This window comes from Phocoena phocoena, chromosome 4 (genome assembly GCF_963924675.1).
Source record: "Phocoena phocoena chromosome 4, mPhoPho1.1, whole genome shotgun sequence".
Taxonomy (NCBI): domain Eukaryota; kingdom Metazoa; phylum Chordata; class Mammalia; order Artiodactyla; family Phocoenidae; genus Phocoena; species Phocoena phocoena.
This window is the reverse complement of record NC_089222.1, coordinates 136,868,430-136,881,144: the sequence shown is the minus strand read 5'-3', so window position 1 is coordinate 136,881,144 and position 12,715 is coordinate 136,868,430.

The window sequence follows — 12,715 nt, the reverse complement described above, 5'->3', positions numbered from 1 at the left end:
TATTACTAAGTAGTTAAACCCTTGGTGCTGGTGGGTGAGGGGGGCTGCTAGTCATTGTATCAGATGCCAGCGAAAGAGGCATAATAATGGCAGGCTGATACAAAGTAAAAGTTTTACAATATTGTCTGTGACAGGCATAGCCTGTCAAAATTGATGAGAACATACAATCATGTATAAATTGTCACTCCATTTGTATTTCTACTTCCAAAGCTAGATTGTTTTAGAATGAGTTTGCTGTTCTGCCTTTTTCCTTAGAGATGGGTAGAAAACTCCAGCGATTTTAATTAAGGGATAAAGCATAGGCATTTCAGCAAATGCTTGGATTGATCTAAACCTCTCAGCTCTATAGATACCTTGGGAGAAATAGGGCATAAGAGAGAATCAGACTGGGAGCATGATCCGGTCCGTGCCACACAGTCTCATGGCCAGGTCAGCTGTGTGGACACAGCATGAGATCTTCGGACATTTGAGCAAACATGACTAAAGCCATTTCAGCACAATGATGTGATGTTGATTTAGATTTCTCCTGGAAGTAGATACTTCAAGCCCAGGCTGTCAGAGAGTCTGAAGATATTTTAATCCATCTCTTTATAGGTCCACCGATGAACACGCTACGTAAGTACAGCATAGGAATCGTAATTGCTATTTACTGCTGTTACTGAAAGTGTGGTTGTTCATCTTGATAGTGAGACCTAATGTTCAGTGGGTATCGACAAACCATCGTCTGATTTAATCATCTTTCTGGCCATTTTTATTTATAAATGAATCTTCTGTCAATATCAAATTTTCATCAGCATTATTAGAATCCTACACTCTCCTTGTTGGGATCATGTAAAATTGATGGGATCAAATTTCTATTAAATGCAGTGCATTTATACTGAGCATTCTGGAAGCCTTGGATCATAATATCTTGTAAATAAACATTACATTCAGTGATATCACCTTTCCTTTTAAAAGGGTCTTTAGAAAGCTTTTAAAATGGTGCAGGGATGGATCACTCATTATTAAGATTGGAGGGAATGGAGCAATCATTTTATGTGCATGGAATTTCTGGGTAATAAGTGCAAATTAACATTACAGAGAAATTGATTTGAACAAAGTATATCAAAATTGAGATAGGGTCCTCAGATTAAGAGCAAAAAAACGTTTTCGTGTATTTATTAGCCCAGAGGTTTTCCAATCATTATAAAAACTAGAGTTTTCCATGTTGGCCCTCAGTTATAATGGGGCATAGAGCTGGATACAGAACACCGTTCAAATGATGAAACACTTTTTTCAAAGATCCAGGAACAGCTGCTGCTTATTGAGTTACCAACACCACTTCCTGAAGAATGTGATTTTGTTTCAAAGATAGCCAAGTCCTGACCAGGCTGTGTCAGCTTAGTTTGAGCTCTGATAACGTGGCATGTTGTTGTCATATTATTATTAGGTACATTTCATTAAGTGATTCCAGATCCTTCTCCCTTTTACTTGGGGAGGGGAGGCTTTATTGATTTTGGAGACTATAAATCGAAATGGCACTTTTATGATTGAAAGATATATACCAGTTAGAGGATTTGTATGATGTTTTAGGAAAATTAGAAAATTTCATAAACTCTAAAGAAAGAAAGATTCATGGGGTAGAATCTGGATTGCAAAATGCATGGAAGCTTACTGGAATCTGTGAACTTGTTAGGGTTACAAGAAAGATGCTGACTTGCTTGCCAAGTCTCCCTCCTATGGGATTAAGTTTAAGGCCGACTTTCAAAGTATTTCTTGTGCTGCAAGATTTTGGAATGTCTCTTCAGTGAGACAGCTAAGATACCGTTGGTACTTTTAGCTCATTCAACTTGTCTCCACCCTACATTTTCAAACTATTTTTCTGCTAAACAATGTAAATATAGAGAGAACTTTTGTACTTAACTTAAGATGGAACATCTTCACCGTAATCCTCTTTTAGGTAAAAATAAACATTTTGTCATCAAAAAGATTCTTGACCTGCAATGAAATTACCTTTCAAATTAAATGAAACTGTGAACTGTGAAACTTAAAGAAGAATGAAAAGTATCCATACAAGTTCATACAAGAAGACCATTATTGTCAGCAAATATTTTTATTGTCTTCAAAGGCTAGAAAAATATATGGAATAATTAAATCCAAGTAATTCCACAATGTATTTTGACCTGAAAAATCCCACTCTTAAGGATTTATTCTAAAGGAATCAATCAGGATGTACAAAAACATATTCTTAAAATGATATTCCTTGCAGAATTTTTTATAACAGAAAAAGATCTTTTCATTCAGTAAAATGCTAATAGATATTCACAATTCCTTTGGAGGACTACAATTATATTGTAAAGATGTTCACTATTGACTTAAAACAGAGGTATTCCACAATGCTACATAATCATTTCTCAGGAAAGTATTCTTATTAATCATTTTTCTATTTGTATGCTATCAATTAGAAAGGGGGATTTAGAGCAACTTCTGGTATGAAGGCTAGACTTAATTAACAAAACCTGTAACAATTAAACAACCATTAGATGAAGTTCAGTCTTCCAAGGAACTTATCAATTTTGGATTTTGACTGTTGGAAAATGACTTTGTACTAAGCATACATAAACTTTGTATGGTTCACTTTTGGCATATCTATTAAGCAAAGTAGGTATTTCATAGGACATTTCTAGAGTCATGTTACTTTGAGGTCTTTGGTTCCTTAGTCAAGGAGGATGTAAAAGCTACAAGTGGAGAATGGTTCCTGGAGCATAGCGGTTCATGGATGCATGTTGAGTAAATGAATGGATAACTACATTTGTGCCAGGGTAACCCTGAGGCGATTTGGCAAGTTTTTAATCTTTCATTCATTTAGAAGCCTTAACAGAGCACCTGCTATGTTGAAGTGCCGGGGATGCGGGTGTCAGAAAACACTGCTCAGAAGGAGCATGTGATCTCGTGATCTGATCAGATCAGATCGTCCTAATATAAGTTTAGGAAGAAAAAAAATGTAGAAAGCTTTGTGCAGGGAATTATGGGAACCCTGGGAAAGGTACGGTCACCAACTTGTCCTGGTTTGCCCAAGACCTTCTTGTTTTTAGCACTGAAAGTACAGAAACCTCTTCAGCCTCAGACAAATGAAGGTGGTTGGTCATCTTAGAGAAGGCATCTAACCCAGCTAAGTCTTTCTGGAGAAGGTGGTCCTGGACTTCTGGGCTGAATCTTCAAGTCAGGAAGGGACAAGCACGGCAAGGGTGTGTTGTATGTAAAGGGTCAGGGTGAGGATTGCAGATGGATTCCAGGCAGAGGAGAGCCTGTGGGAGTAGAGAAGCAGTACAGTGTATGTAAGGAAGTGTTAGTTGGTGGGGATGGAGCTGGGGAAAGGCCTCAGCTGTGATCGGGCCTCAGTTGACCAAGGCCTGATCACAGAGGGTGGAGGGGCTTAGGTAAGTGCATAGCTTGCTAGGGCTGCTGGAACATAGCACCACACAATGGGTGGCTTAAACAACAGAAATTTATTGTCTTGTGGTTCTGGGGACCAGAAGTCCTAGATCAATGTATCAGCAGGGTTGATTCCTTCTGAGGCTGTAAGGGGGAATCTGTTCCATCCCTCTCCCCTAGTCTGAAGGTTGCTGGCAGTCTTGGAGTCCTTGGCTTGTAGAAGCATCATCACACTGATCTCTGCTTTCATCTTCACATGGTGTTGTGTGTGTGTGTGTTTCCAAATTTCCCCTTTTTATAATGATACCAGTCATAATGGATTTAGGCCCCCCTAATGACCTTATCTTATTTTAACTAATTGTATCTGCAATGACCCTATTTCCAAAGAAGGTCACATTTTAAGCTACTGGGGGTTAGGATGTCAACATATGAGTTTCTGGAGGATGCAGCTCAACGTGTTACAGTGAAGGTGGATGAAAAAGTTTAAGTGGGCACCCTAAGAGGCCTGGTGGCCTTCAGCCCAGGAAATCTTCTCTCATCATTGGTTCATGGTAGCAGAGATCCCAGTAGGGCAGGGGTAGATCTCACTTCAGTTCCTAATAAGGGAACACAACCGAGCACTGGGAACAGGGTCCGAGGTCACCCAGTCCTCCGGCTGTGGATCGGAGAAGGGGCTGATCACGTGGATGGTGAGAGAAGCAAGGGGCGAGGGCCACCTATTCCCATCAGCAAACACTGGGTCTGCTGAGATCTCTCTTCCGTTTGGAATAAACTGGATAAAACACAACCTACAATAATTACTCTAGGTCCTGAGGAAAGACGTGTCATTCTGAGGAACGTATTCTGAGGAAGCCTTCTAAACACTGTTTACCAAGGTAACCAGAAGAAAATAATTTAGCAATTGGGATGCAAAAATATATGGTCTCTCCAAGACAGCAGCTAAAAGCTGGGCTGAGATGACAGTGACCTAAATAGATACCTAGATGGAACAGGAAGTATTGAAAAGAAAGAAAACATCAAGTAGGATCAAAAGCTTAATTACCCACTGTTCACTGCAGAATTGACACTGCCAAGAATAGCAGTTAGAGTTGTAGAATACAGAAGTTAAAGACACAAGGATGAGAAGGATGGAAGAGAAAGTGAAAGGCAAAGGGCCAAAAAAACAGATTTCACATGCAATTATGGGTATTTATGAAAAAAGGCCAGGCTAATCAGAAAAGAAGATAGTTGAATATTCTTGATCTAAAAAAATACCTAACTGTAAATACATTTAGGCTTTGTTTTCATATATTATGATTGTACATTTAATTTTCATGAAGTTGCGATCATATTATATATGTGTGTTATTTCTCTCTTTTCCTCTTAACATTATATATGAGCATTTCCTGCGTCATTAGATAAATTACACAAGGGATTTTTGACGGTCACATTCTATTTCATCATATGACTGTACTGTCCTATGATAATTTAAGTATTCCATAATTTTGTTTTGAGATTTTGCTTTCTACAAATAATGCTGCACTGTGTATTTTTGCTTACATTTTTTTTCTTATGGCACATTATTTGTGGAAGATCATTTCCTAGAAGTTGAATTACTGGGTCAAAGGACATGTAAACCAGAGATTCCCAGACTAAGATTTCCACAGACCAAGACATTAAAAAAATAGTTAAAGGACCAAAATAGACTTGTCTACATTTTTTTTTGTCAAGTAAGTACATTAAGTAAAAAAAAAACTTATGGTATAGCATGATTATTCATAACAGAGAATATATTTTACACTGAAAATTTGAGAGGATATAATCTCACAATAAAGGATTAGCTTTAAGCCTAATAATTTAGTTCTATGCCAAACTCAGTTTGTTGTCTTCATTATTTTTAATTTTACTCGGTACTGGTGACAATTTGGTCATGAATGGATGGTGACCCATCGGTGGGTGCTTTGTGGAACCATTCTGTGTCTGCAGTGTGGTGATACATTGTTTGCTACTTTAAATATATAACTTTCTTTAGCTTTTCTCTTTTGTGTTACACATTCTGTAGATGGGTGGATTCAAGCTGAATAGGTCAATTTGAGTTACCGTTCATGGTCCTGAAGTCATAAATCACTCTGTTGGTAATTCCTAAGGCAGATTGAACCTTTCTGCTTTGCAGAAGGGATCCCCGTCTTTTAAGTGAAGTATGGGGGAAGGTTAGTGCTCTGGAGCAGAGGTTAAAGGCACAGGCTCTGTATCAGAGAACCCTGGAATCAAATCCTGCTTCTACCACTTTTCTGTGGTGTGGCAAGCCTGAGGGCCATGTCCTGGGCAAGCCTGAGTTTCCTTATCTCAAAACTTGGGGCTGATACTACTACCTACTTTACGAGGTTGCTGTATTTTTCAAAAATCAACCAAATCACTTACTGCATTGCATGGCATATTCTAAATGCTTTAATAAACTTTACCTAGTCTTTCTGCAAACTTCTACTTGTTTTCAAATGCTCTAAATCAAGGGGTGGCAAACATTTTCCCTATAGGGTTAGATGATAAATATTTCAGGTTCTGTGGGCCCTGTGGTCTCTGTCACAAGTATCCAACTTGACCCTTATCACATGACAGCAACCACAGTCAATAGGAAACCAATGAGTGTAGCTGTATTCCAACACAACTTTATTTATAAACCCTGAAATTTGAATTTCATATAATTCTTTTAAGCCAAATTTTATTTTATTTTTGACACCTTTATTGGAGTATAATTGCTTTACAATGGTGTGTCAGTTTCTGCTGTGTAACAAAGTGAATCAACTATACGTATTCATATATCCCCATATCTCCTCCCTCTTGCGTCTCCCTCCCACCCTCCCTATCCCATCCCTCCAGACGGTCACAAAGCACGGAGCTGATCTCCCTGGGCTATGCGGCTGATTCCCACTAGCTATCTATTTTACGTTTGGTAGTGTGTGTATGTCCATGCCACTCTCTCACTTTGTCCCAGCTTACTTTTCCCTCTTCCAGCCGAATTTTAGAAGAGCACGGGAAGCTGTATTTCTTGTTCAGGTGACTATTATTGAGGGAAAAATCAGGTAATGGGAAAAAGTTTAAAAGAAAAAACGGTGAGCCATGCCCCACCCCCCACTGTGTCCAGGAGCACAGTGGGACATCCACCCATCACCTTTCTGGGTGGCACAGCTCCAGTGACATTTATACATTTTCTTCGCCCTCCTAACACTATTGAAGTAGAAACCACCACTCAGACTGTATAGACACCGGCAGCCCCCAAGAGCTGCCACCCCAGGTGGCACAGAAGGTGACGGGGGAAGGGAACGGGCCCAGGCCAAGACGAGGCTCCCGGCACTCCCCCCTCCCCAGGTGTCCCCTCCCCATTGCGGGGGTGTCACTGCACCCCCCCAAACGCCAATCCCGCTGCTATCCTGCTTCAACTGGCAGCCCCTGGATGCTGGCGGAGCAGAGGTGACAGTGCAGTTGTATCTCCTCCGGGTGTGCGCGAGGTTCCCGAAGAGCAGATATCTTCAGGCTGAAGGGGGTGTTGCTATGATACCTCGAACACAGAATCAAGGCTGCGTGGAACGCGTCGGCGGAGAGCAGAGTGATTCTGGGGGGCGGGGGGCACAGGCGCAGGAGCTGAATTCGGCGCCTGTTCTGTCACCGTGAGAGCAAAGCTCACGGCCTGAGGTCTTCCCAACGGCCCAACACCCTCGATGACCGTGCCAGTGGCCTGGACGAAGCCACACTCGAGCCTGGTGACCCTGCAGGATGCGCCACAGTTGCTTCCTGGGCAAGAAGCACCTCGCGTCCACGCGGGAGCGAACGTCCTCGACGGCTCCAACCTCTGCGGAGCCAGACGAGGCAATGCTGCATGAGGAGCCGCCACCCTTTCTGGCCAACGTTTTTTGCTTTTCAAACCGGAGCTGAAGTCATGTATGCTGAAATCGAGCCGTGCGTCTTTTACGGGTGTCCGAATTGCGGTGAACTTTCCTCGTACAAGGTACCCTCGTGGTACAAAGCACGTAAACCAAGACGTAACACCGTAAAATGGAAGATACAGGCAGGGCGGAGCACCCCGGCCCCGACGCTGGTTACAGGTGGGTCCTGGGACTGGAAGGCTGGTGAGGACAGACCCCAGGGCTCGGAGGAGAAAGCCGAGGAGTAGGTGGCCTGAGGCCAGCAGGGTGACCCCAGCGGACGAACGGGCCCAGACAGACCCGTCCCCACTCGGCCAGTGTGACCCGTCCCCACCGGCTGCAACAGTGACACTGAGCCGGAGTTCTGGGTCGCTGCGCCCCGGGCACCGTCCCTGGGCTCTCGGGTCACGGCAGGCGGCCGGACCAGGAGCTGTGACCACACGGGACAGGGGAGGGTGGGCTCTAAACCTGCTTGATCAACGCCGGTTTATACCTTTCTCTCCAGGAACGTGGTAAGAGGTGCGGACGACAGTGAGACTGCCCGCTGTGGCCAGTCCTGAGTCTGGATGTGTGTGTGCAGGAGGCGGGCAGAGAAGACAGGGAGGGAGGGCGGCGTCCAGGGCAGAGGCAGTGGCGGGGACGGGCTGGGCGCCAGGCCACGGCTTCTTCCGAGAACAGGCCAAGCGCGGCCCTTTCCCGGGAACATGAGGCCAGTGCTCCGCTACGCACCCACCCCGCCGACAGCGCCTGAAATTCGCTGGGCACCAGGGCCTCTGGCTGGCGCCTCCAGCCCGCCCCTCGCAGGCCCTCTGGGCGCACTCCTGTCCCTGCGGCTCTGCGCCTGCCACCCCCGGGGTGGGACACACAGGCCCGGCAGCCTGCCCTTGCTGTTCTCCTGGCCGCGCTGCTGGGGACTCGCCTATCCTTCTCGTCCATGCTCCGCGTTGAGGCCAGATCCTCACCAATGTCAGGACAAATGGAAAATGACCCTCCTGGTCGCAAGCCTTCGTGTGCGGACCATTCTCCTCCTGGGGCCCACAGACCTTCACGCGACGGGGTGGGGGGTGGGGGTGGGACGCGCAGAGCCCTTGCGCCTTCACAGCCCCGGGCGCCTCCTCTGCCCCCAGCTCCCCTCGACGGCAGCAGACGCCCCATAGTCTCCAGTGGGTCAAGGAGTTACAAGCAGATCCGTCCCAGTAAGTTCCTGACGGGGCCCTGGAGGTGCATGATGAGTGGGTAGCATGCAGGGCAAGAAACCCGTCCACAGGGCGGGCCACCCCGGAGAGAGGCAGTGTCACAGAGTGTGACAAGATGCTCATCGCAGTGCAAAGTGCCCAAATGACAACAAAGACCCACAAACCTGGAGAAAACAAACGAAAAAAGGGGGCAATCCCGGCCATGGGAACAAGGAAATGGTGCTCCAGAGGGCCTGGGCCCCCCTCCCTGATCTGACCCCGGAGGGCCTGCTGCCTCAGTAGGACCCTCTCGATGTGCTGCTTAGAGGCGAAAACGTAGGATGACCGAGACAGAAGGTAAGAACGTCCACTGCACGCACACCTAGTCCCTTCTGCCCCGGGGCCCTTAGCAAAGGTGAAGGTGAGCTGGTAAAAGTGTGTCCTTAAGCTCCAGCTCCAGTCTCGGCAGAAGAGCTTTCGGCTTCTCTGCACTGTTGCACCCCTGCTTCGAAGTTTACAAGTGGGAACCCCCGGTGTGCTGTTTGGCGTCTGGATTTCTGCACCAACATTGTGTGTGTGACCGTGGGGCTCTGGCTGGCTCATTTCCATTGTCACGCAGTACTCCACCGTATTCATATTTTATAACTTCTATGCGCTACTGATGGTAAACATTTTGGCTGTTTCTAGTTTTCTGGTCACAAAGAATGTTGTTAAATGGTTTCTGTACGTGTATCCTGGCACACAAGTGAATGTGTTGAGGCAGACACCCTCCCATGATTTCATAAGTCTTGTTAAACGGTTCTCCAAGCTGACTGCCCACCAGCACTGCTCTGGAGCCGTCCTGGAAGAGTGAGTTGTGAGGTCCTATTTCGTCGTATTCTAATTCACACACCACCCGGAATGAGGCTGAGCTCCTGCTTGTATTTTCACTGGCCACTTGGAAAGCATCTTTGGTGAAGGGCTTGGTCAAGTCTCTTGCCCATTCTCAATTAGGTTATCTTTTTCTTGTTGTTCTGTGGGAATTCTCTACGCATCAGGGACACAGGCCTTTGTCAGTTGTGTATCTCATGGCCCCAACCCCTCACATGGATGCCTCTTCACCTCTCAATGCTGTTTCTTGGTCAGAAGTTCTTATTTTAGTGTACTACACTCTATCAGTCTTCTCTACAGTGATTATTTTTTAAACATCTTTATTGGGGTATAATTGCTTTACAATGGTGTGTTAGTTTCTGCTTTATAACAAAGTGAATCAGTCATACATATACATATATCCCCATATTTCCTCCCTCTTGCGTCTCCCTCCCACTCTCCTTATCCCACCCCCTAGGTGGTCACAAAGCACCAACCTGCTCTCCCTGTGCTATGTGGCTGCTTCCCACTAGCTATCTCTTTTACATTTGGTAGTGTGTATATGTCCATGCCACTCTCTCACTTCGTCCCAGCTTAACCTTCTCCATCCCCGTGTCCTCAAGTCCATTCTCTACGTCTGCGTCTTTATTACTGTCCTACCCCTAGGTTCTTCAGAACCAATTTTTTTTTTAGATTCCATATATATGTGTTAGCATATGGTATTTGTTTTTCTCTTTCTGACTTACTTCACTTTGTATGACAGACTCTAGGTCCATCCACCTCACTACAAATAATTCAGTTTCTTTTTTTTATGGCTGAGTAATATTCCATTGTATATATGTGCCACATCTTCTTTATCCATTCCTCTGTTGATGGACACTTAGGTTGGTTCCATGTCCTGGCTATTGTAAATAGAGCTTCAATGAACATTGTGGTACATGACTCTTTTTGAATTATGGTTTTCTCAGGGTATATAATGGGATTGCTGGGCGTATGGTAGTTCTATTTTTAGTTTTTTAAGGAACCTCCATACTGTTCTCCATAGTGGCTGTATCAGTTTACATTCTCACCAACAGTCAGGAGGGTTCCCTTTTCTCCACACCCTCTCCAGCATTTATTGTTTCTAGATTTTTTGATAATGGCCATTCTGACCAAAGTGAGGTGATACCTCATTGAAGTTTTTTTTTTTTTTTTTTTGGTATGTGGGCCTCTCACTGTTGTGGCCTCTCCCGTTGCGGAGCACAGGCTCTGGACACACAGGCTCAGCGGCCATGGCTCACGGGCCCAGCCACTCCACGGCATGTGGGATCTTCCCGGACCGGGGCACGAACCCGCGTCCCCTGCATCGGCAGGTCGACTCTCAACCACTGCACCACCAGGGAAGCCCCTCATTGAAGTTTTGATTGGCATTTCTCTAACAATTAGTGATGTTGAGCATTCTTTCATGTGTTTGTTGGCGATCTGTATATCTTCTTTGGGGCAATGTCTATTCAGGTCTTCTGCCCATTTTTGGATTCCGTTGTTTGTTTTTTGATATTGAGCTGCATGAGCTGCTTGTAAATTTTGGAGATTAATCCTTTGTCAGTTGCTTCATTTGCAAATATTTCCTGCTATTCTGAGGGTTGTCTTTTGGTCTTGTTTATGGTTTCCCTTACTGTGTAAGAGCTTTTAAGTTTCATTAGGTTCCATTTGTTTTTATTTGCATTTCTCTAGGAGGTGGGTCAAAAAGGATCTTGCTGTGATATATGTTGTACAGCGTTCTGCCTATGTTTTCCTCTAAGAGCTTAATAGTGTCTGGCCTTACTTTTAGGTCTTTAATCCATCTTGAGCTTATTTTTGTGTATGGTGTTTGGGAGTGTTCTAATTTCACACTTTTACATGTAGCTGTCCAGTTTTCCCAGCACCACTTATTGAAGGGGCTGTCTTTTCTCTGTTGTATATTCTTGCCTCCTTTATCAAAAATAAGGTGACCATATGTGCGTGGGTTTATCTCTGGGCTCTCTATCCTGTTCCATTGATGTATATTTCTGTTTTTGTGCCAGTACCATACCTCTACAGTGATTTTTGGTGACGTTTTACAACCTGCCCTATGGCATGGCCATAAGGATATTCTCCTCCATTATTTTCTAAGGGTTTCTGCCTTCAGCCTTTCACACCGAGATCTACAACCCGCTTGAACTGACTTTCACGTACGGTGTGAGGTAGAGATCAAGATGCATTTTTTTTCCATATGACTAGCCAATTCTCTCAGGACCATTTACTGAAAAGCTGTCCCTTCTCCACTTCTCTAAAGGGCCACCTTTCCCATAAATCAAGTGTTCCTGTAAACATGGATTTGTTTCTGGGCTCTCCATTCTGCTCCACTGGCCTTTTCATCTATTCTGGCCCCCAATTCCATGTACTCCTAATTACTGTAGCTTTAAAAGTCCCATGTTATGCACTGAGATAATATCCACCCCCTCACTTTTCTGTTACTGTGACAAATTACATTGACCAACTTTGTAATGTTAAAAAATCTTGCATTCCTGGACTACAACAAACTTTGTCATGACAAATTATCCTGGTTTTTTTGGTTGATTTGTTTTGGGGGCTCGATTTATTTTGCTGAAAATTTCTTTAGGATATTTGCACCTTATGTTCATCATATGCATCTGGTGGTTCTTATGACTGAGAGCAGCCTGTAATTTTCCATTCTCAAAATGTCCTTTCTAGGTCTTATTATCTAGGTTGTGCTGGCCTCAAAACATATTGGGGAGTGCTTCCTCCTGTACTATTCTCTGGAAGAGGTGGTGTGAAATTGGTGTTATTCTCTTTATTAAAAGCTTGGTAGGATGTGCCAGTGAACCAATCCTGGCTAAGAGGTTTATCTTTGAAAAGATTTTAAATTCTGGGTTCAGATTCTTTGAGTTATGGAACTATTTCTTCACATGCCCATTTCAGTAAGTTGTCATTTTTTAAAGAACTTGTCTATTTCATTTAGGTTTTCAAATTTACTAACATAAAGATGTTCATAATACTTTCATCCTTTAATCTGTAGGGTCTATAGTGATGTCCCCCCTTCATTCTATATTGGTTATTTGTTATTCATTACTTTATAAGTCTTCAAATAACAAGCTTTTAGCTTTACAAATCCTTTCTACTTACAACTTTTAAAAAATTTCATTAAATTACTGTCTGTTTAAAAAAATTAATTCCTTCTGTCTACACTCTTTGAGTTTAACTTCTTGCTCTTTTCTCTGCTTTTGAGAGAAATGGATGGATGCTTTCCTTACTGATTTTCAACTTTTCTTTTTAAAATATGCATTTAAGAAGCTGAATCCTGCAAGTTTTCATAAGTAGTGTTTTATCATTCAAAATACTTTCCAATTTCCATTGTAC